General features: G+C 46.0%; 1 long non-coding RNA gene across 1 annotated transcript in view; it reads right to left on the bottom strand.

The window, feature by feature from the left end:
• LOC138247242 (uncharacterized) overlaps positions 1-25915 on the bottom strand; it is an 82814-nt gene that overhangs the window by 9239 nt on the left and 47660 nt on the right. Inside the window, exon 2 of the long non-coding RNA XR_011194381.1 lies at positions 19925-19984. This is a non-coding gene — a long non-coding RNA (uncharacterized lncRNA). The remainder of the gene's footprint in view (positions 1-19924; positions 19985-25915) is intronic.

The raw sequence follows: 25915 nt of genomic DNA, 5'->3' as shown, positions 1-25915 counted from the left end.
TCCCTGCTTATAGTTACATGGCACCCAGCCCTAGGGGCACATAGGGCACACCTTAGGGGTGACTTATATGTACAAATAAGGTAGTTTAAGACTTTGGAAGTACCTTTAATTCCAAAGTCGAATTTGCATATAACTTTAATTTAAAAGCAGCCAGCAATGCAGGCTTGCTTTTAAAATGACACTGGGCACCTCAGCAATGCACCTAGGTGTGCACCACCTATGCTGTGGTCCCTAAACCTACATGCCCTACCATATACTAGGGACTTATAGGTAGGTTAACTTAGCCAATTATAATTAGCCTAATTTGCATATCCATTTTACACAGAGCACAGGCCCTGGGACTGGTTAGCAGTACCCAGGGCACCATCAGAGTCAGGAAAACACCAGCATAAAGTGGAAAATGGGGGCAAAAAGTTAGGGGGCCTCTGCAATCAGCCCCAGTTTCTCACACAATTTTAACGGCATAATGCGTAGTTTTTCGGGCATGAGAGTCATTTTTTGACACGTATGCGTCAAAATTTCAGGGCAGTAACTGGGTTTGGGTAATTTTGCCATTTTAATGTAATGTTACATTTGTGACACAAATGAGATAGGCTGATTGCACCCACTTTGGTGTTGACGGTGTATTGTCACATGTGAGACATCATACTGCTGCGGACCATGATCCGCTACTTCCTCAACAGGATTCTCACGCGTGGCTGATGCACTAGATGGCCATATGTGTGGCCTACATATATGTGTTCCACAAATTGGGCATGTTTGGCATCAGGAGAGGATAGCAAGGTGACACACATAAGTACTATACCTCAATGCCTATGGCTCAATGTGTGTGCATTGGCTACTAATGTAGTTGTCGACCCAGTGTGTGTGCATCACAAGATGCATTATTGAAAATATGCTTGTATGAATGTGAAGTCAATGTGTCCAAACCTTAGATGCAAGTCAGTGTGGAAATGAGAGAGGACATGTGCTAGTCATACATGTAGCAACATCTGTTGTGTGCACTTCCAAGATTTTGGGTAACGTAGACACCACAAATGACAAAGCATGCACCGGATAGATGGCAGACTCTTGTTCATGTCAATGGTCCACAAGTTGCCCATCCCATGTCCTAGAAATTTGGTAACCGCTTCCTAGGCATTTGTTGGTGAACCCACCGTGAATCTGGCACATGTACAGACTAAGTGGGTACCATGTTATTGGCACAGACAGCCAAATGTGACCCCCAACTGTTATATCACGCCACAGTTGTGGTCATATGACTGAGCCACAACTCTCCAGTGGTAGTGGTGGACCAGCAGACGAGGCAGCACATGGCCACATATTTCCAGTGATCAATTGCACAGAGGTGTCTGGTTCATGTGTGTGGTCCAATGTTGATCCAGTATATTTTTAGGAGTGTATGTTGTCACAGTTCCATCCAGGTCTCATCATGAGTCAGTGGCGGCTATTCCTGTATCTACTGAGTACCCTTCGGACATCAATGTGAGTAAAGTCGATGAGGACATGAGAACCTACATGGGGATGTTCCCACCCTGTCACTGCAGACGTGTTATGAGACTGTCAACAGGGCAACCTTGATGTGCTGAGTGAGATCATATCTCAGGAGTCATTTTCTGGCAGGTGTCATTACAACATTTGTACACGGGTTGGCCTGTAAAGTTCCCACTGCATCTGGGAACATCATAGCCTCTGTGTTGATTAATCTTGAAGCTATTCACCACGCACAGGCCATCAATATGTTGTGAGCAATGTGATTCTGTGTGTGAACTGTCAGGATCCTAACATGTGTGGACTTTTCCTGCACATTATCAGAGGTAGCTGGTTCTGCTGGAGGCACCATACCCAACCCCTGCATACAGCCCTGGTACACTGTCACACTTTGTCGTTCATGCATACATGAGACCCAGACAAGGGATAGGCCATGATTTTGGTATTCAAAGACAATTTTACTAAAATGGTACAATTAAAAAGCAGATGATGGCATACAATGTATTTGGGTATGTATTGAGGAAGCACATGACAAAATACCCCCTGAGGAATGTGAGGTTTGGTAACACAAGTGTGGTACATATGCAGCCAGAAGGAACCTTTAGACAGGTGCCAGTCAGGCTGACAGGATGCAGGGTTGATCAGGATCCAGCAACTTCACAAGGTACTTACTCAGTGGTCTGATTAAGACTGGTCGGAGGCAGAACAAGACAGTTGACAAGGAAAACTGTGTTTGTCCTGGGTTTTTGAAGGTGACACATAAACCCAAGAGCTGTGTTACACGGCTTAAATACTAGCAATGCATAACAGTGTATTTGACAAAATGGCAACTTCTATGCTTTTCCAATTATCTGCAGGGGCAGTGCATGTTGAAATGGGTGGTGTGCATGGAGGTGATCACAGGTGTGTGCTGCATCAGTTTCTCACAAGTCCTGTAGGTGAGATTCGAGTTCAAATGGCCAACAATCTACAGGTGATAACAGGGCTTAGAAACTACAAGCCAGTGTATTAATTGACCTGACGTCTATGCAGTCAGGTGTACTATAACAATGGCATAACATCAAAAGGGTGTAGGACACTGGATTACTATTGTTAGTCTGTGTGTGTAGAGGAGGAAATGTGGGGGTACACATATTACCATTCCAGGGACCTCTTCAGACAGGCGGGTTGAGACCAGGAGCATGGGTGTGTCAGGAGTTAGGAAATGGGCTGACATGTACATGGAATGTCATGGGTGCAATGCATGTCCTAGGTTTGGCACTTGTGCTGTCTATGTTCTGCTTATATGGAACTCTAGTCACAGATAGTCCTTGCAAAGATAGGTGCTGTACGACTTACTGCTGTGAAGGGTCTGGTCGTACATTCCTGTTACCAATGCAATAGCACATCCACTGCGTCATGTATGAGGCATTTTTTTCCCTTATTGACTGATGGTGTCTTAGTTGTGTGCCATATGCTGCGATGAATCATGTTGCCAACATGTATGTGTGAAATAGGTATGGTCCTCTGCTATTGCCCTTCAAAGGTGAAATGTACAGGATATATGTCATTTACAGTGTGTGTGTACTGTATGTGACTGTTGTTTGATACGCATCACAATTGCTCAGGAACTTTCTGTGTCCTGATCGGTATATCAGCAATGCTCCATGAGGCTACACTCTTATTCTGATAGTTAGATATAAAGGTGAGCATAAATGATTAGCCATACCATGATATGGTGATTATTATCAGTGTTTATTTACATTAGTTAATACAGTGGTGATGGTGAGTTGGTTTAAAAGAAATTGTTCACAATATGTTGGCGCGTACGCAATCCAGCAGCTCTGTTTTGTTGTTCCCCTCATGTTGCAGGCCAGCATCCTCCTCTTCCTCCTCTTCAGGCATGTGTGGCTCTGGGTTTAAGAGGGGAATGTTCCTTCGTATGGAAATGTTGTGCAGGATGGCACATGTTAGAATGATCTTACAGACCATTTCTGGGGAATATAGGAGGCTGCCACCAGTGATGTCGAGGCACCTGAATCTTGACTTGAGGATGCCAAAGGTTCTCTCGACTATGCTGCATGTCCTCCTATGTGCGTCATTGTAGACACGCTCTGCTGCAGTGCTTGGGTTGCCAAATGGTGTCATAATCCATGGCTGGATCCCATACCCCTGATCAGCTGAAATAGAAAATTAATGGGATTGTGTTGATGTAGCTTGCCCCATTGATATCACCTTGTATGGCAGTAGTTGTCTTGTGTTGTCTGTGACTCTTTTGTATTATTGTGTTCCTTCCTAGGCTTGTAGGATGTACCATCTGCATTGGGTTGTTTCCTTGTCCAAACAAGTGTTTGCCTGCCGACCGGTTGTCAGCAGAATGTTTGGGTACTTGCAGTAGTGTGCACTCCCTAGCATTGTGACTTGTGATACAGGTGGCCTGTGTCTTCACAGGGGGTGAGATGATAGTTCCATACACAGATTCATTTTGACAGTGGTGGTAACACGTTTGCATCTATGTACCCTGGACAGCCCATACCTTTAGACTTTTAAACATCAGTGAGCCTCTTACATTTTGCAAGGTGACAATTGGCCAAACCCCTTCAAACGTTGTGATCATTGACGTCTTAACATTAGACTGTACACTAATTTCAGATGTGTGACAGGTTCACTGCAGACCTATGAAACATGGCTAGCTATGTCACAACCTCTGTGTGTTCCTGTCCACATGTTGCTGTCGTGGTGTATGTGTTGTGTGTCCTAGAGGGTTGCTGTGCAGTGTGTATATAAGTAGGTTTCTGTACTTACCAACAAGTAGTCCATTGCCATATCATCCATCCTGGAAGTATTGTTTGATGGTAGAGTGACGGAAGATGACTGAGTCATGTACACTCCCAGGATACTTTGCCACGATGTTGGTGATCAATCCTTGGTGATCGAAAATGGCCTGCACATTGATGGAATGTGTGTGCTTTCTGTTGCGTTAGAGGTGTTCAGTTGCAGCGGGTGGCACAATGCGTACATGTGTGCAGTCGATGGCACCAAGGACGTGTGGGAAGCCACTAATGGGGTAAAACTCCGGTTTTGTCTCCTGCTGCTTCTGCAGTGTGTTTGGGAAGCAGATGTGGCGGGGTGTGAGTCCAATGATGGCATCCAGTACTTTGGGCAAGAAGGCAGAGAATGATGGCTGTGATATTCCGGCAACTAGGGCGCAAGTGCTTTGAAATGAGCCACTTGCCATCATGTGAAGTAAAGCTAGCAGCTTGGTTTCTATTGGGATGGTGCGGGGTGTCAGCAAGGTGGGTGCCAACTGTGGCTCTATGTTGCGCAGCAGCTGCTGAATGGCCTGCCAGTTTAACCTGTACCTCTGTATGATGTCATGTTCCCTGAGACCATGAAGGGTTGTTCTGGTGCTGAATATTCTCTCCTGCCTTCTGCGCTGCCTTTGGGGTCCCTGCTGGTGTTGTGGTAGCTGTTGTTGTTGCTGGGCTCTGCGTCTGTGTCTGCGTGCACGCCGGATGAGGAGCACCTCCATGTCTCCCTTTTGCTGCTCTGCTGTTACTTCTGTGTGTTCTGATTATATACAGGTGTGTTTGCCCCATTTTAATGCCTGCCCTGAACCAGGCGTTAATTTTGACGCAAATCGGGCTGTGCATCATTTTCCGCCTCCGCCTCCCGGCTGTGCTGCATTTTTGCCCGGAAGCATAAATACGACGCACAGCCGTTTAAGTAATTTTTTGGACGGGAACGCCTACCTTGCATATGATTACCACAAGGTGGGTTCCCGCATCCAAAAAATTACGCACAGGGCGGGATTTTGACGTCCGCGGGCTCGGGCATCAAAGTTTAAGTATTGGACAAGTGTTGCGCCGAATGTGCGTCAAACTTTTTTACGCACATTTGGAGCAGGCGGAGTATAAATATGCCCCCTAGTGAGAGCACTTGTAAACAACCACATTACTTCACCATATTTAAAATCACTCAACAAGTTGTGCAAGGAGGTGGGGTTGAAGTGGCATCTTTGGATTGGGCAGAATTACCCACCTCCTACGACTCTCGCCTTCACTGTTCAACCCCTGCTCCAGATAGAATCTTTGGGAATAAGAGAACTCACAGAAGTAGAAGACGGACAGTCACTTATGTCAACAAAAAGAGTGCCCAGAGAGGACTCCAGACTCATAACCTGTGTGATGCTGCTGGTCTCTTGTGTTTCATGTCACTGCCCTCCTATGTCCCAAGTGGGTGGGGAGGGTGTGGGGTGAGGTGCAGTAAAGGGTGGCCTTGCTAGGGACCCTAGAGGAGAAGGTTTCCAAGGAGAATCTGTGCACCTAGCCTGGCTGGAAGTGCCCTAGAAAGACATAACACGGACTGCTGCAAGATACACAGGTGCCTTGCAAGTTGCCAAGATTCTTTCGGGCCTGGTGAGTACAGGTAGGCAGTGCTGTCTTCCCTGGGGTCAGTGTAGTGTCCTGCTGGGGACCCCCAATGAAGAGGTTGCTAGAAGAAGAAAGAACAAGGAGGCAGGTCCCTAAGCTGCTCCTAATCAGATGCAGACAAAGAACAGATCAAGTACTCTTTTACTTGTTCAGGAGGGGTCTGACATATAGTAGTATATAACCTGGTATAATGCTCTAAAAATACCCTGCTAATTTCCTCTACATTGATTTAACTAATGCATTAGTTCTACTTTTCTTAATAAACCAGGCTAAAATCCTACCTACATGTTCGCTTTCCTCATAATACTTTTGGAAGCATGTATTATAATTCATAAGTTATTGAGATCTATAATATTCTTTTAGTACCTGTCTTGCTTGCAGTAGTCTGGCACCCAACTTCTAGGTAACATATGGGGTGCAGCCGCGTGGTCTAATTCCTGCTGCAAGGCACCTAGGTGTTCCTTTCTTGCTCTATAAATTTGGGCCAGGTATGCAATGGCTTCCCCCAGTGTAAGCCTTACATGGTCCAGATATCACAAATGTAGAGGCGGATCCACTATTCCTGTCAAAGAAATCCTCAGAGCAGGGTGCATGATTGTCAGCCAGCTAGGATCTACTAATAATGACTTTTTAAGTACCCATCGTGTCATATCATGCTCCCTTTTTGCTGTCATCATATCGAGTACAGAGCCGAATGGTCAGAAGAAGAGATAGTCATTATTAGCAGACCGTTCCTTGACATTTGTGAAGATACGAGGAAAAAGTCGATCTGGGATGCAAAATTGAATCGCTTGGAGAAACAAGTGAATTCTCGTACAAATGGATGTTCCTGACGCTATGAATCTACTAGTGTTAAGTTCCTCACCATTTTGGCTAGGAAGCTAGCTGCCCTGGGTTTATTCTGAGTCTTGGTTCTGCGGTAGGAATCGCTTTTGACATCCTGTATAATATTAAAATCCTTCCCAACCACAATGAAACCCTGCAGTGTGGACAAAAGACTTTGGGGGTGATTCTGACCCCGGCGGTCTTAGACCGCCGGGGCCAGGGTCGGCGGGAGCACCGCCGACAGGCCGGCGGTGCCCCGCAGGGCATTCCGCCGCCCTATTGAATCCTCCAAGGCGGCGCAGCTAGCTGCGCCGCCGAGGGGATTCCGACCCCCCCCTACCGCCATCCAGTTCCCGGCGGTCCGCCCGCCGGGAACCGGATGGCGGTAGGGGGGGTCACGGGGCCCCTGGGGGCCCCTGCAGTGCCCATGCCACTGGCATGGGCACTGCAGGGGCCCCCGTAAGAGGGCCCCTACAAGTATTTCACTGTCTGCTTGGCAGACAGTGAAATACGCGACGGGTGCAACAGCACCCGTCGCACCTTCCCACTCCGCCGGCTCGATTACGAGCCGGCATCCTCGTGGGAAGGGAGTTTTTCCCTGGGCTGGCGGGCGGTCTTTTGGCGACCGCCCGCCAGCCCAGGGAAAAACTTAGAATACCCTCCGCGGTCTTTCGACCGCGGAGCGGTATTTCGGAGGGGGAAGTCTGGCGGGCGGCCTCCGCCGCCCGCCAGACTTAGAATCACCCCCTTTATGTTGTCTTTATTGGTCCATAAAAACTAACTAGATAAAACAGTTGGTTTTCGATCCCTATGCTGACTAAAATCCATCTCGTCCTATTGTCACAAACCACCTGTTGTGCCTATCCCCCCACCCTATGTGTGATCAGAATGACCATGTCGTGTACCACTGTGTCAACCGAAGCAACGTACGCCTGAGAAATGAAATTAGGAAACTTAGGATCCTTAACACATACCTTGAGATGTGTTTCCAGAAACAGGATAATTTGTGTGCCCGATCCCTTAAGCACCTGAAGTGCTGATCATGAGCTTAATTGTATTATTTGCCCCATTAATATTGTAAGAAGCAATCTTTATAACTTGTCTAAATATCTTCTATTCGTGCAAGAGCGCCATGTCAAGGTTGGTTCTAGCTCTTTTCCATAGTTTACCCTTTTTACATGAGATTTTATTTTGCATCCATACCTCAACCTTTCTGCTTGAGTTTATTTATCTTCTCGTTGTCACCTCAAAATGGCCAAACAAAAAGGTTTGTGTCTGAGATAAAAATAAGGTGGTCTTATTATAAGCACAGGACCAAGGAGAAGCTGGCCAAGAACCTGAGGGCAGCCATGTGGACCTGACGAGGACCAGAGGAACAGGAGGAGTTGGGCCCACTGGAGGAGCAGGTGGCATCGCTTATCCCAACTTAGTTGGTGGAAGTAGTTGCCACACAGGACAGTACCGCCATTGAGGAACAGGATAATCTAAAGGGTCATAAATTAAAAATATGGTTAAATGTGTTTTGTCATTTTGTGCAGTGCAGCGACACACCTTGCAGCTCTGCACTACGATGTGTTGAAGGGAAATGGCAAGAATGTCTAACAAGTCCTCATATACATCACCAAAATGTTAGTCAGTTTGCCAAGTGACAATTTGCCAAGTCCTGCTCAGCCAACTTTCTCGTGTCCATGCATTTTTTTTTAAATATATCTTTTATTACTTTTATAAGGGTGATAACATGAATCAAAACTTTGTGAAATTCCCCAGCAACTTAAACCCTCCCTTCCCCCCCATCGTGCACTAAGTCCTTCAATATATTTCTTATGATGAAGAGTCTTAAAAGTCTCGGGGTAGGTCAACGGTCCGGTGTTGTTATTAAGTAGTTGTAGCAGCGTGTTCGGAGTCTGAGTTCGATAAAGAGTTGTCTTCGTCCGAGGAGGGGGCATCAGCCAGTTTTAAGTTTTCAAGCAGTAAGTCCCATTGCGTAACACTCTCTCTGGGTCTTTGGCCTCGGGATGCTTCTTTCATTAGTACTGTGCTCTCTATTTCGGCCCATTTTTCTAGTGCACTTAGCCATCTAATTAGTAGTGGGCCACCTGGGTCCTTCCAATGTAATGTTATTTCTCTCCTCGCTAAGATCACAGCTAGGTCTATGGATTTGTTTGACATCTTATGTGTCGATTGGCGTGGGAAGTCCCCCAGGATTGCTGCAATCGGGGTAGGTGATAGTGTTCTTTCAGTGCAGCCAGCTAGCTTCCCGAATACTTCCGACCAGTATGCGCTAATTAGGGGGCATTTCCAAAACATATGTATTATGTCTGCTGCTGGATCAGAGCAACGTGGGCAATCAGATTTACTTGTATTATATATTTTGGCTATCCTTTTAGGAGTTAGGTAGCTCTGTGGAAAATATATAAATTTATCAATTTAAATCTTGCATTTCTAGAGATAGTGTAGAGGTGGGATGTAATTCTGTCCCATTGATTGTCTTCTAATATCATGTCAAGGTAATTTTGCCATTTTATCTTGAGTTTATTTAGCGGAGTGCAGGTGTCACCTTGCAAGAGTTTATATATACCAGAGATTAACCTCCTCTGCTCGCCCATTGAGCATAGGAGTTCGCATCCCTTATGGGCTGGGGGTTCACAGGTGCACTTGCCCCACATTTTTTGAATGATTCTTACAATGGCAGTATGTGTGAGAAACAATCCAGGAGGGAGATCAAACTGCTCTTGCAGCTCCACAAAGGGACGAAGTTTCCCATTACCATACAGTTCACCTATTTTCGTGATGTTGAACGGGGTCAGTTTATTAATATGTTTGAAGATTTGTTTATTTGGGAAGCAATTCAGAGCCTCCAAAGGGATTTCAGGAGCATAAGGTGTTTTTAAACAGGAGCGTTTGAGGTACTGTTCCCAGCAGTGTCTGATAGATTCCCATTCTATAGGAAGCGGCTCTTTCTGTTTCCTGGGGATCAGTATTATTTGCAGGATTTTGATTAATGGGCAGGTTAATGGTATTTGTAAGTCAGCTGCGATTTGGGGTTTGCTAATCAGTCTTGCTAACTATTGCATTTGTCCCGCCCAATAATAGATTTCTAAGTTAGGTGCAGCTAGTCCCCCCTCCGAGGTAGGTCTTTGTAGGGTCTGAAGTGCTATTCTGTGTCTACTGGGACCCCAAATGAAGCTTGCAATTAATGACTCAGCACTTTTAAATATCAGGCAGGGAATTATTAGGGGTAGCGTGGAGAAGGAGTATAAAAGCCTGGGCAGTACTATCATTTTAATCAGTGCAATTCTTCCAGTGACTGTAAGGGGTAAGGTGCTCCAGAATTGCATGCTAGCTTTAATTCCCCTGATTGCGCTTTGTATGTTCCCTTCTAGTAAATCTTCTACTGAATGATAGATATTGACTTCAAGATATTTGAAGGTGGATGAGGCCCTTTGGAGGTTGGGAAAATTTAGGATTTTCTCCAATTAATCCTGAGTCCGGAGGTCGAGCCGAAATTATCTAGCATTTCTATCACTCCGGGGAGATCCGCCACCAAGTTTTTAAGGAATAATAGCATGTCATCGGCATATAGCGTGATGTGGTGTGTCCAATTGTTAATTGGGATGCCTTAAAAGTGACCTTTGGATCTTGCAGTTTGTGCAAGGGGTTCTACTGCGATTGCAAATAAAAGAGGGGAGAGTGGGCAGCCTTGTCTAGTCCCTCTTCCCACCATGAATGGCTCAGAGAAGGTGTTGCCCTTACGTACTCTTGCTGTGGGGTTTGTGTATAGCAATTTCGTCCAGCGGACAAAGCCCTCTCCCAGTCCAAGTTTTAACATGACTTGCTCTAGGTAATCCCATCTCAGGCTGTCGAAAGCTTTTTCGATGTCTATTGAAATTATAGCAGCTTGCGATAAGGTGCCAGGTAGGGAATGAAGAAGTGATATTAATCGCCTGATGTTTAGCGCTGTGCTGCGTAGTGGGATAAATCCCGATTGATCCTGGTGAATCAAATAGGTCATATGTGGCAAAAGTCTGTTAGCTAGTACTCTACTCAATATTTTATAGTCTAAATTCAGCATTGAGAGCGGTCGGTATGAGCGGACATCGGTAGCAGGTTTGTCTGGTTTTAATAAGGGAAGCATTATGGCCTCATTAGTGGAATGCAGTAATTTGTTATTTTGCCAGGCTTCTGTATATAGTGTGCAAAGTCTGGGTGCTAAAGTGTCCTGATATAGCTGATAGAACTCTGACGGGAGGCCATCTGTTCCTGGTACTTTACCCTTTGCCATGCTTTGTATTGCAGTTTTGATTTCTGCAATCGAGATAGGGGCTGCTAGGGTTCTACTTTCTGTAGCTTCCAAACTAGGGAGCCTCAGTGACTCCAGTTTCGCGATCTGGGTACAATTAATTGTTTCGGGAGGTGGAGCATATAGAGAGGAGCAGTATTCAAAGAAGCAATTATTAATTTATTTTTGGCTAAGTACTCTAATCTCTGGATCTATCTCTATTTCAAGGATAATAGTTTGATGTTTGAGGGGTTTAGCTAGCCAATCCAGAAGAGCGCTTGCTTTATCCCCTTCCGCATGCTGTCTACTTAAGTATTGCTTATGGTTGAAGTGAGAGAGTCTAATGTTCTCCTCTATTATTTTCATTTTAGTTTCCCTCAAAAGAGAGGACAGTTCAGGGTTAGAGGGAAGCTTGCAGTCAGTATCTCTTAGGGAGTCTTCTAATGTATTAAGCTCTGTTTCGATAGATCTGCGCACTCCAATACTTTTCCCTATACAGTTACCCCTAGTTACTATTTTAAAGGTTTCCCATTCAAGTGCTCTAGAGGATACAGTTCCTGCATTTAGTTTGAAGTATTCGTTGATACTATTGAGGAGGTGATGTTTAAAGGCCTCGTCCTCTAATATCTCAGTACTGAGTCTCCAAGTCGGTATTACTGGTTTTTCTTTATGCCAATTAATTGATATTAATAAGGGGTTGTGATCTGATATGGTACAGCTCAGGTATTCAGCTGAAGTTACAACGGGTTGTAGCTCCAGAGAGACTACTATTGTGTCTAATCTTACGTGTAGGTCATGAACCGCAGAATAAAAGGAGTATTCTCTATTATGTGTGTAGAGGTGTCTCCAGCAGTCTCTGATTTGCCAGCCTTGTTGCCATTCTGAAAGGGCCTTAGCTGCTTTTATAGATTGAGTCCGTGAGAGGGGGGGTGTGATCTGTCCATCATAATATCAGAAATGCAATTAAAGTCACCTCCTATTATTTTCGGATTTGCTAGAATCGGACTCAGCTCCCCAGACATTTTGTCAAAGAATTTCTTCTGGTCTTGGTTCGGGGCATAGAAGCCTCCGATGGTTATTTCTCTCCCATCTAGTCTGCCAGAGATGACTACATATCTACCATCTTTATCTATGTATGTATGTAATGCTTGAAAAGGGATGCCAGGGCGTATCAAAATTAGTACTCCTCTTGCAAATGCTGAGTAGTTAGTGGCAAATATTTGTCCTCTCCACCTTTTCCGCAGTGCTGTAACTTCCTGCTCTATCAAATGGGTTTCCTGTAAAATAGCAATATGTGCCCCTCTGCGATTGATGTAGCTGTGTACCTTATATCGCTTAGCTATATTATTTAACCCCCTAACATTCCAGGTTATTAGCCTGTAGTTTGAAGTCATGGACTTGGTTCACTAGTTGTTGGTGGATAATGTAGGTGTGTTTTAGGGGTGCTTTTTCGCTACAACTTTCTAGTAAAAGTTTGGGACTAGATATATCTTCCATTCTAGGCCTCAGTGCACGAAGTTCCCTTATAACTAATTTGAAAAAACAGAAATCCCAACTCCCACTCCCCAGGACCGGTTACAGAAACTTTTCCCGTCCAAACTGATAGCATTCCAGTTCTATAATCCTATAGGAGGGTGGCGTGGAAGGGACCGAGAGCGCGCGTCCCAGGCTTTTCCCGGGGCCCGGCCTCAAAATGGTAGGATCAGAGTTATGCGCTCTTTTATCCCAGGAATCAACAATTATTGTCCCGTTCCAACTGCTGGGTAAGGATCCTAACTGGGTTTATAAGTTTTTCTCTTAAGTACTCACAGATCATAGGACCCACTCTTGTTGGCGTCAGATGATTTCTTCAGATGTTCCTAGAGTTATTCTAGGTAGGCTAGTGGCCGTGTCTCGAGAGGATATGGAGGAGCCCCCTCCGCTGAAGTCAGGATCTGACAAATTGCTCGATGTTCGGTGTCTAGGGTTAGGTCCCTTGCTGAGGGCCGCTGCCGCTTCTACAGCATCTTGCATCTCCCGCTTCCGTGATCCGTTTAGATGACCGGCTGCGCTTCTTCTTCGGTTCAATGAGGGGGCCGAAGGGCATCGTCGATGGGGTCAGGTTCAATGACTCTAGCCATTCCTCCACCAGCTGTGGTGAAGAGAAAAAACATGTTTTGCCTTTGTGTTCTATTCTGAGCTTGGCAGGGAAGAGCATTGCATATTTAATCCCATTGTCTCTTAGAGTGTGCTTTGCCCGTGGAAGGAAGCCCTCTGTATCTGGGTCTCTCTCGTAAAGTCCGGGAAGATCATGACCCGTTGGTTGTTGCATAATATTTCGCCTAGTTGTCTTGACTGGGCGAGGATGTGGTCTCGGTCTTTGTAGTGCAACAGTTTAGCTATGATTGTGTGTGGCCTAGCTCCCAGGGGCGGTGCTTCGTTGGGGATCCTATGTGCTCTTTCTATTGCGAAGTATGCCGCCAGGCCCTCTGGTGCCATACTCGTTCTAATCCACTCCTCCAGAAAGGCCTCAGTGCTGGTTGATGAGAATTCCATGCCTTCTGGTATTCCAATAACTCTAAGGATATTCCTACGTGCACGGTTTTCGGCATCTTCCGCTCTGGTTTCTAATGCCTTAATTCGGGAGGTCAAATGTACCATTTCCTTGGATGCAGTTTGTTGCTTGAGGTCGATATTGGTTAAAAAAAATTAACTTGTGTCCACTCTTTCTTTCAATTTGCGGTGATCGTCTCTGAGTAGTGAGAGTTCAGATGAGAGGTGGTTGATTTTCCCCTCGAGTGCTTCACGGGATTCTTTGATAGCCAGGAATATTGTGTCTAACTTTGCTTCTTGAGTGGTAGGGCAGTGTGAGGAGTTCTGGCTAGAGGACTGGGTGGATTGATGCACATTTGTACATTCCGTTTGGGCCTGATCGTCTCGCTTCTTGGGTTTCCCCATGGCTGGAACTGTGCTCTGGCTATGGGTGAGTTGTGCAATTTTTTCCAGTGCAGGGGTCTGGCTTAGCGGTTTCTGCTCTGGTTGCCTGTCTTTTTCCCCATCCAATTACCACTGACCACAAGTTTCTATCATTGACGGGGGTGCTCGGGTCTTCCCCGCCCCTCACTCTGCGCCCCCTTGCGCGTTCTGCTTGGGATGTTCATGCGGGGTCTGGTTTCATCGTGCAGGTTGGGGTGTACCGGGTGTTTTATAGCTGTTTACCATTGAGATCCTTCAGTGTAGACCCTCTGCTGTTAATGATTACTCCCTTGGCTTTGACTCGTCGGTTATCTAGTTTGCCTCCAGGCGGATCGGCTCCAACCTTCAGAGAGGGATCCGAGGGACGCGTCCGGGACACGCTGCTGTGCCTCACCTCTCGTTGATGCATTTGTTTCTCGGCGAGGCCAGCACGAGGTTCTGAATCAGAGTGGTGGGTCAGGTGGGAGGTCCCGCGGGTCACGGGTTCGCCCCAGTAAGTAGTGTCTCAGGTTCTTTACCGCTCGGGCCCCGAAGCGTTTTTTTTTTGTTCCAGCTCTTCGGACCCTTCTTCAGCTACTGAGTCATGCGGGTGTAGTGGTTCGCTGGTCCGATTCTTAAAATGGGGGGTCCCCGCTGTGCTTGCAGGTGTTAGCGGTCCTTCGATGGGATAGTTCTGGTTTTTCCCTCGTCTCTATGAACCAGTAATGAGTGATCTCCGCTCAGTGCCGATTGGAAATGCGGCGGTGGCCCACCGAGTTCTCCCATGAGTCAAACTGGTCCCGGTGATCAGCTGTTTCTTTTCTTTTCCATACCCCAACACCGAAGGTGGCCCTCCGCGCTCTCCCCATCCTCCGGCGGCGCTGCACCGCTCTCTTTTGCGCACGCCCTCCTTCACTCACCGGGTTCTCTGTTACACTTTTTTGGGCCCGGCTTCAGGCTCCGGTTGCTGCGCTTGCTCAGGGGTTTCCTCTCGTTCTCTGGCCTTCCATGGGCGCCGCGTAGGACGCGGTCGCCATTTTGTTTTCGCGCAACTTTCTCCTGCCGACCAAGAGTTTCACAAAACTCTCCTTTAATAGAGTGCAATAATCAAGAAAAAATAGCACATCTAGGTCCAGCCGAACTCCGGAAGGGTCCACGGTGGTCCGCTGTTAAATTGTTGGGTTCAGTGCGGTAGATATGCCGGCCGGGCCCCGGTTCAGCACCGGAGCTCCGCACTAAGCTTGCAGCCTCATCGGCTGCCGGCCACGCCCCCTTCTCATGTCCATGCATGATATGCTGTCCCAGTCCACATTGTTCTTTGAATAATGCAACTTGTTGTCTAATGAGTAACCAGGGCTACAGGTCCCTCAATACAAAGCAAAAACCATGGAATAGAGCAGCACATCATGCATGGACATGAGAAACCTACAAAACCTTTCTGATATAATACAGGCAAATGTGTTTGTCTTGGGGCTTAGCAACCAGAAATTGAGTGTTTCCTAATGGAATAGAATGGGGTTGATAGAGGATCAACTTTTTACTCGAGAGGGGATAGAAGCCTTCATTATGTGGAGTGTCTCCAAGTAGGATCATGTGAACAGCCATGGGTACACTCACAAGTACCAACACACAATGCACATAGTTGTACTGATCGGTTGGGGTGGATATCACAGGTGTTGCCTATCATGTTAGAGTCAAAACGACTTCCTATCTTATACAAATGAGTACTGGTGGGTTCATATTCCAAATGATGCACACCAGAAGTCCATGATTGTTTGAAGCATAGATTGTGTGAGACCTTGTTGCAGCTCTGTTAGCGTAGTGCCCCCCTGCAGGTGTGCCAGAGCACATTGAACTGGCAGTGGGTCTGAATGTGAAGTAATTGGATCTCAAGGAGGAGAGGGATGTTATATGTGTGGCAAGATAGCCTGAGTGCAAGTCATGCACTGTTTTGTTTTGATAGTGTTGCACATGTGTAGTAGCTGGGAATGGATGCTGTAATATAGAGCATTAATGCACCTCACTCAACATGTGGGCGTAGCAGAAGGTTTTGCAGGTGTCAGGAGGTAGGTATAGGCACATAAGTTTGACTATGCCACATGTGGTAAAGCAGGAAGCTGTACAATATGGAAGTGTGAAGTGACAGGATAAGTAAGTTGTCTAGGGTGACGGCTGGTTTTGTGGAAGGTTGGAGAGTGGATTGTCTGGGTTAATTGTCTTGGCAACCAGGGTAGGTAACTGTCACAGAGTTTCATCAGTACTCTCTTGTGAGGTTTAGCATAAGCCCTCGTAGTCGTGTTGGTCAATTGTATTTTTTACCCCATGTTGATTGAACTGTTTGTGTTGGCTTCATTCATTTGTAGCTACGCATATTCAACACATTTATGTGTAACACAAAGTGATTGTTAAATCAAGTATGTCTGTGAACATACTATAGGCAACATTGATAATAGATCATGATAAAAAAAAAAACATCTTTAATTCCAGATAGACAATCAACACCTGCTGCACAGCAGCCTATCCTGGATGACCCCCGACTTGGGGATGAGCTCCTGTCTTCCATGATTGATAACACCTTCCAGCAACTCCTGGATTCCATAGAACCTCCTTCTCCGGACCTGGCAAAGGATGACAGTGTTGCATGGTCTCGAGATAAACCACCACCCACAGAAAATGCTCCATCTGCCAGTCCAAGCACAGCCCTGGACTCTGAGGACCCCAAAGTTGTTTTACAATGTGAGTGGTAAGAGTCCAGCAGAGGATGGTTGGTGAGATGCGTGTGAGGATGGAGACCATAGCAGGCACCCTAGAAGGAGTCCATAGTCTGTAGGTTCCTCAGTCAAAATAAGTACACATCTGAGGCTATAAAAAAGGCACCTACACTTGCCTCCATAGTGTGGCTCAGTCCCTAGCTGACATTGTTGGTGTCAAGAGACAGAGGGAACAGGATCAGCCCTCTACTTCTGACACCAGTGAAGTAGCCGTGCAGTTGGGGCCATCCAAAACATCATGCGATCCATGGAGTGCAAGTTAGACTCCTATATAACAATGGGTGACCTCAATCACAACATTGTTGCTTTGTTGGCCAGCCACTAGACCCTTGTCAGGGATTTACTGGCTGCTTCAATGGCTCTGACAAAATACTGCTGGAGACTGGGGAGTCACACTTTTTGCCTCTGTTGTGTCTGTGTCTCAGATACCCTTCACACAAACACCACCAACTGCAGGGGAGGCACAACGACCATTAGAGGATGAAGATGTAGCTTTCTCAAATTTCTGTCAGAAAACTATCAGGTAACATTAGTCTGTCCCCCCGGACAGTTCCCCATTGATCCTTTGTCTATCATCATCCTACCTCTTTGGTTACCCAGAAATTGCACTATTTGTTTGTACACCTGTTAATCTAATTCACCTGTGGACTTATGAAGTGACCTACCTTCCCTAATTGCAATTTGTATCTCCTCACTGAAATTCTCAACACCTCTTCATGTTGCATGACTTCTCCTTTGCTGATAACCTATTTTCGTGTCTTTGGCTCAAACTAAATATAAATTCACATGGTGAACAACCCACACATGTAAATAAAGTCACTGCCATAAACCTCAGTGTTGGATGTCTGTTCCAGAAAAGAGTACTTATACTGTGTTTTATATGTACATACAGATCCAACATTTTAGCATCTCAAGGAGAATGAGCTACAGTTACTATCAACTGCTCTTTTTGCATATACCCAAACATTATGCACATCCACAGCCATTGCAGTACGTGGAATGTCTTGTCTACAAATTAAAACTCATGTTGTGAAACTGAGCTTCCATTACTGGACTACCACACATTGAAAATGCCTGACTATACACACAAACGTGTACATGGTTCAAATGGGGCATATGAGGCATGTGAGCCAATGAATATGTTTCACTCATCCACAAATTATGAGCCTCAGGAACACGGAAACTTCAACAAGCACATATGATTGTCTCAATGCTTACACTTATGAGACCCTAAACATCTGCTATTATACTAGCACTCATAATATGCAGGTACACATAAACACACTCCTTAAGATTTAGCTATTTATGCTGCACAAGGATGTACAAGGTAAGTCAATACCTTGTATGTCAGTAGGAATGAAAGAGAGCTTCAATTTATTCCTGGTCCATTTAGAAATGATAACTGCTGTTGAGATGTTTCCTGTGATATGTAGGATGTATGTTTCCCCCGTCCCTGAGAGGCCTCACATGTATTGAGAGTGAGCTTAACCACACATTATATCAATTTTACAATATACACAACTGTGACTGATTTGGAGCCACATCACAGACAAGGAACAAAGCAAAACATCCCCAGGCCAAGGTGAAATAGGAAACATTGCAGGCTGGTACGCCAAGCCACTTGCATGTATTGCCGCACCTAGCAAATAAACAATGGAAAGGATTATTCATGTTCTCCAGGCAGATTGTGGCCTCATACACGACTTGTAAGCAGCTAACAATTAGTGCCTAGGTGCTAATTTGTGCAAGGGTGTGTGTGTCAATGACATGCACCAGTGTGTGTCCCAACATAGCCGTTATCCTATAATATGTTGTCACAAAAAAACAAAATATACATGTTGTATTTCTTTTACCCACAGTGCTACAATAGGTGAGTATCTGTTTTAACCTGTGTGTCAAATCACATTAAAATGACCACTTAAAATGAAATGAGATTGCTAAATAATCCTTACGTGACTCATATGTGATATCCCTGGCCTGTTGACCACAGTCCTCTTAAAAAATCATATACACATTTAAAGACAACAGAACAATAGCAGCATTGTGTACCCACCTCAACATAGTCAATGGTAGAAACTCACAGTGAAGCAATAATTACTAAACTACCTAAACTACACTACCTAATCCAAACAGTACCTCAAAATAACTACGCATATCCTAATCTAACTACATTTATGCATTCTAAACTAACTATCCAAAACACTACCTAAATCTAACTTAATTTATCGTACAGTAACATGACTACTAAGCAGAAATTACATGTTAAGAATCAACTGCTTTTAACATATGCAGAGCCACAGAATACAAACATAAACTAAACCTATACATAAACTAGCTACACATTAAAACCTGAAGAAATATATAATTTGTTGGTATTTTTTAATGTTTTTGTTTTTTAAATGTTTTGCAATAAAGCCTAAACATTAACCCACTATAGCCTTATGAACTTATTAATATATAACAACAAAAACCTATAAAATATTATAAAAATCTAAAACCTACCTTATCTGAACCTATCCTATCAACTAATTAGCTAACATCCTAACAGCTAAGTTACTAGTATATGAATATATATGTGTATGGAAAAACATGATAAATATTAATGTTCACATCAGTTGGGCGATCTGCTCCATTTCCTCCTCTAGGTTTGTCATGCACATGTGTAGATTGGCCTGCTCTTCCCGAATACCATTCAGTTTACAGTTAAATTATCTTAATTCTTGAATAATGGTCTAGAGAAACACCGATTACCTCCTACCAGGCATCCTGGCTTGTGTGTGTCTCAGCTGTGTAGCTGCAAGGGTAGCTGGTGGAGTAGGTGGCTGGGTTGTCGGTTGGTGGCTTGGCCCTGGTCTGTCCTGGCCATTGATAGATGTGCAACACAAAAGGATGATGGACGGAGTGCTGAACAATGCAAACACTCACCCCCAGTCACAGATCTGGGTTCAATCCATCGTTCTTTTGCTCACAATGCCACCCCAGTTTGGACTGTATGTTTAGTAACTGTAGACCTGCTTATATACACATTAAAGTATCAGATATTCTACTCAGGCATCATCACTAAAGGATCTGTGGGCAGGGTCAGCTCTTACAGACTGTCAGGTAATTGGTGGTAGCCAAGTGTTTTCTCCCAGTAAACTTGTCAATATGACATATCACAAATATTATGCACAGACATCAAAATGGTACATACATGCACTTATGACACTTACTGGTGGCGTTGGGATCTTGGAAAGTGTTGATCTCACTCCAGGTGAAAGGAAGATGTCCACCTAGAAGACATGAATGAGGACATAGCACGGTAAAAATTGCTTTCCTGAATGTTTAATTTTTAATCAAATAGCTGTGCTATCCCACTATATCCGAAATACACAACAGCTCCTACAAAGTATTCCCAGGTTATTCAACACATCCAGTCTGCTTTCAGGCCTGAACTGGCTGGATGCAGAAATTTAGATGTATATATCATTACATCCCTGAAACATGACTCAAGGATGTGATCTTTGTAGTAATGCTGGGCAGAATAAATTCAGACTCCTATGTACTATGAAACATGGCTGACATGTTTGACCCTAGGATTCCCTACGCATTGGTATGATGGTAAAGTCCGACATGCACCTTATATAATATAATAGAAGACATATAAGTGTGTACTGGTACTTGTGTATTGAGCAAAACTGTTTGCCTGTAGTTTGAGCATGACAAGACCAGACTTGAGTAACCCAAACAAGTGTGGTTAATCACAAGTGACACAAGATATATAGCTAATTTCTGTGTAGCCTAACTGTGCACCTGAGAGTGGTCCTGGACCTTTACATGTGGGTAACTATTCACATCAGATGGAAATGTATGCAATGGTCAAGGGACAACATCAGGCAAACCTACAAATGCTTCAGTACGTAGTACCTTGCCAGGAGTGATATTACATGGAGTTAGAGCTTGACAGCTTCTAGTTACTTTACTTTTAGCTGTATCCTGTATACAGCAGCATACATCGACAAGCATCATGGTGCAGCCAATGCAGGCCTGACAGAGCAAAAAGCAAGATTTTAAGGTAGTTTGTAAGATACAGTACCCATTTTAGCAATTTGCCTGCAGACATAACTGTGGCGTAGGGAGACTATCTGTGCTGCACTGTGTGGCCCTGCCTATTATATGGTCATCTGTTTACACTCACAGGACAATATGTAGGCTATACTGTGTTCCACATATGTTAGAGGGTGTTGGAAAATGGGTTATTGGTAGGGCAGGTAGGTACCTACACCTAGCAACAAGCCACTAACCTCCACATAGGTACAGTTAGGTCTCAGTAAATTAATCCCAGCTCCACCCTTGGTAGCTTGGCATCGAGCGTCAAGGCTTAACTTAGGAGACAAAGTGTAAAGCATTCAAATATCACAAAACAGTAATTAAATAAAACACAGGAAACAGTTTAAAAATACAAAACCAATTTATAAAAATAGCTTATATTTTTATCTTTAAAATGACACAAAAACGATTAAAATCGGTTCAGGGGAACCGGAGATATGAATTTTTAAAGTATTATTATTTTCTAGCGCTTAGAAACAAAAAGTCAAAAAATCGGGTCATCTGGTTGCACCAGGACCGGGGCAAAGTCAAACTTTCAGGCCGACCGCGATGGAGCCCTGCTCGGCTACAGGTCGCGGGAGGCCTCGGTCAAAAAGTTACCTTCTGACTTAGTCTTTATTTTGAAGTTTTTCTTCACCGGGACGAACCTGCCAGTTGAATCCGACCTCCTGGAGCCCTTGTCCGGATACGCGATGTGGGTTTCCTCGGTGGAGACTTTTACCTTCGGACTTAGTCGTTTTTTCGAGATGAAAATCCTTCGACCGGGGTAAACCTGGATCTTGATCCGACGTCCATGGAGCCCTTCTCGGATACGATGGCTGGGAGGTCCGGTTCAACTGTTTACGTTCGGACTTAGTCTCTTTTTTGGATGTTTTTCTTTACCGGGACGAACCACGAAGTCAGGCCGGGTCGCGGTTGAGGCAAGCCGGCTAGAATTTCCGCGTCGGGTCGGTCACTTTATGGAGCTTTTTTCCAAAATTTCTCCAATCTTTTCCAAACTTCTGGGGCTTCACCCAGATGTTCTTTTAAGGTTCTTTTGGGGTCCACAGCTCACCCCAAGGGTCCAGAAGTTCTGTGATGGTCCTTGGGAAGTGCGGACTTCAACTCCCAGAGTGCACCTGGCGCAAACTCCTTTTTGGCCACTGGGCAGCGGTCAGCTGGTCACTTTTTCAGGAGTTGGTGCAGGGGACTCTGGTTAGCAATTTTTCACCTGTAGCAAACAGGGAGTCCCTCCTTGAACCAGTGGAAGCCAGGCAAAGTCCTTCTTGTGGTGAAGCCCAAGTGTGCAGCTGGTGCAGTCCTTCTGAGTGCAGGGTCCAGGTGCAGGCCAGGGGTCCAGCAGGGCAGTCCTTCTTCTCCTTGTAGTTCTTTCTTCTTGAAATTTGGTGGGGATCTGAGGCGTGGGTGCAGGTCTGCCAGTTTTATCCTTGCTCCTGGGTGAAAAGCAGGGGGGCCCTGGTCCTCCAATCAGGGACAGGGTCGTCCCCCTGTGATGACCACTTCCTGGGAAGTGTGGCAAAAATCCATCCCAGAAGGCAACAGTCTCTAAAAATCGAAAATGGATGAATCTGATTTTTAGAGGAGAGATCTGGCTGAGCCCACCCACTGGTGTGGCTAAAAATCATAAACACACCCCTCTCCTGCCCTCTCCTAATCTAATCAAGGGGGCACCTAGCTGTCTGGGGTTGCAGGATGTGGGGGTGTTGCTGGGTGCTCCAGATGTCCTTCTCTGCCTTTGAAGACCAGTTTGGCAGCCCTCCCCCTGCTTCCCCATCTGCTGAGGGGAGATTCTCTCCCCCAAGCACATTCCTTTGTGTGAAGTCAGGCCACTTCACACCTCATTAAAGTAGCCTGGCAGAAGCTGCTGCAGGCTGGCCAATCAGAGCACAGGAGCAAAAACAATGCAGAGCTGAAATTGGCAACTTTTTAGGTAAAGTCTAAACTTTTTACCTGCACTAGTTATATTAAATCCAACAACTGGAAGTTGTGGGATTTATTATAACAATCAATTTGATACCAAATTCTTGGTATGTAACATTTAAGGAGACTTTAAAATTTAAAATAAAGTCTGCCCATTCTAGCCTATGAAGGCCATTTACTTCAATGAGGGAAAAACGAATTTGGCTGTTTTTACCTCACCAGGGCTTATAAATCTATTTTTATAAAGTCCCTGCTTATAGTTACATGGCACCCAGCCCTAGGGGCACATAGGGCACACCTTAGGGGTGACTTATATGTAAAAATAAGGTAGTTTAAGACTTTGGAAGTACCTTTAATTCCAAAGTCGAATTTGCATATAACTTTAATTTAAAAGCAGCCAGCAAGGCAGGCTTGCTTTTAAAATGACACTGGGCACCTCAGCAATGCACCTAGGTGTGCACCACCTATGCTGTGGTCCCTAAACCTACATGCCCTACCATATACTAGGGACTTATAGGTAGGTTAACTTAGCCAATTATAATTAGCCTAATTTGCATATCCATTTTACACAGAGCACAGGCCCTGGGACTGGTTAGCAGTACCCAGGGCACCATCAGAGTCAGGAAAACACCAGCATAAAGTGGAAAATGGGGGCAAAAAGTTAGGGGGCCTCTGCAATCAGCCCCAGTTTCTCACACAACCCCCCCCCCAGCCCACACGCCCAGGAGACTCAGCCCAACCCTGGGAGAGTCTTCCTGGCTTGTTAGGCGAGGAAGACAGTGAAGAAAACTGGCTGTCTCTTTGCAGGGCCTACTCTGCCTTACATCCTCCTGTCAGGGTCTCTCCCTCTGGGTAGTGAACCCACCCCAACAATGAAAGGACCCATTTCAAACTGAAACTTCCCTCTAGGGGGGTCTTCCTCCTCTCTCTCTGCCAACTTGGGTAGTGAGGTGCCCACCTCCCCTACTCCTAACTTTGCTAGGGCAACACCTAGCTTACCCAAAGAGGTCACCCAACACTTGAGCAACCCCACCATGACCAATAGGGTCAGGGGGCCTACTTTGCTATTGGCCCTGGGGTCTGCCTCCCAGGCCAAGTACAGTGCTGCCAGGAAGGCTAGCACCCAGCAGAGGCTACTGACAGCTGTCAGTACCCAGAACCACACCCTAAGCTCTCCACTGACAGGTGGCTGAGCTGCTTTAGGGGCATCTTTGGGGTCCTGGTACCCCTCTTGCTGTCTAGAGTGGGGGGCTACCACCTCCTGTGGCAGACACCCTCCTTCCACTCTCCCTTCTGTCAGTGCAGGGGCAACACCTTGCATCTGGACAGCTGCCTGACTACTCAGGACTTCCTTGGGGTCAGGTGAGGCCTCACCAGTGCCAACTCTGGGCTCCCCCCCTACTGGGGCAGAAGGCCTTTGGCTCCTTGGAACTCTCTTTAAGAGTGGCCTACCCTTCCTTTTCTTCTTTCCTTTTCTTGGGGACCCCTGTCTCCTAACTGTAGGGACTGACTCCCCAGGACTTTGGGTAGGGGGGGCGCCCTGGGCGACCACCCCATCTGTGACCAGACTCACCTCTGGGAGGTCATTGCCCAGGATACAATCTAGGGGAAGGTCAGCACTGACTACCACCCTAATCCAGTCAAGGATACCCTCCCTCTCTAGGGGCACTATGGCTACAGGTTTGGAGGTGACCTCCCCTGTGGCTATCCTGACTTTCTTTGTCTTTCCTGGGACATACATGTCTGGGGTCACTAACCGGTCACTCACTACAGTGTGACTGGCACAGGTGTCTCTCAGGCCAGTGGTAGGGATCCCATTCACTTGAATGTGGTGGAAGTGCCTACTCCCACCCTCAGGGATCACTAGCTTACCATCTGGTCCTGTCTCCCAGCACAATGCTAGGAGGACTTCATCATCTGAGGAATCCTCCTCTATGGCTACACTGGACAGCCCAGTGCTAACCACCTTGTTTGGACAGGCTGCATCTCCTCTGAAGTGACCTGTCTGCTGACAGTCAAAGCAAGCCCTACTGTCCAAGAGCTTTTTTAACTCTGGGTCTCCCTGTCTCTGCATGTCAGAGTGGGAGTGGGATTTACTCTCCTCCTTCTTAGGGTTCTGGGGTACAGAGGGAGTCTCTGTGGTGGGCTTACCACCTCCCTCCTTAGGTTTTTGGGGACCTGTCCCCCCCTTCTTGGAGTCTCCCCCCTGGGACTTGACAACCACCCTGGTTCTCAACCACTCATCAGCTGCCTCCCCTAGCTCTCTAGGGTTGGTCAGCTTAGAGTCCACTAGATGCTGGCGTAACCTTTCTTGGATACAATTGGTCAAGATGTGCTCTCTCATGATCAGATTGTATAACCCCTCATAAGTATTTACTTTGTTGCCAATAATCCAGCCCTCTAGTGCCTTTAGTGAGGTGTCCACAAAGTCAACCCAAGACTGGGTACTGACCTTCTGGGTGTCCCTGAACTTCACTCTATATTGCTCTGGGGTCAGACCAAACTTCTTGACTAAGCACCTCTTCATACTAGGGTATGAATCTGCCTCCTCCCCCCTTAAGGTCAGAAGCTTATCCCTCCCTGAGTTGGGGACCAACTCCCACAAAAGGGAACCCCAGTATTGAGGCTTAACCCTTCTCATTTGGAGTGCCCTCTCAAAGGCCCCTAGCCACTTATCTATGTCATCCCCCTCTATATAAGCAGGAACTACCCCCTTGGGTAATCTGGGGCAAACTCCCCCACCCATGGACACCTCAGCTTCTTTATCGCTGCTTCCATCTCTTTTTTCTTTGTATGCCCACTTTTTCTTCTCTAGGGCCAGTTTCTCTGCTTCCAAAGCTATGTAGGCTAGCTGGGCTTCCATCTCTCTTTCCCTGATGGATGGGTTCTCTCCTCCTGAAAGGACCCTCTTCCTACCACTAGCTTTGGGTCTGCCCCTAGTGACTGTGTCCAGTGAGGACCGTTCCTCTTCTTCCTCACTTGGGGTCTGATGCCTTTCCTCCCCTGAGTGGTTAGAGTTAGCATCATCCTCTTTTGGTTCCTCCTCTGGAGCTTCCTCTGTCTCTACCTCTTGGGCCTCAGCCCATGCTGTCAGGGATTTAATCAGGATTTCCTTCCTGAGATTAGTGGTTGCAGGCAACCCCCTCTCAATACACAACCCCCTAAGCTGGACTACTGTCAGTGTGGGTAGGCTA

The sequence above is a fragment of the Pleurodeles waltl genome, chromosome 7 (genome assembly GCF_031143425.1).
Source record: "Pleurodeles waltl isolate 20211129_DDA chromosome 7, aPleWal1.hap1.20221129, whole genome shotgun sequence".
Classification (NCBI taxonomy): domain Eukaryota; kingdom Metazoa; phylum Chordata; class Amphibia; order Caudata; family Salamandridae; genus Pleurodeles; species Pleurodeles waltl.
This window is presented reverse-complemented; position numbering and strand designations above follow the sequence as displayed.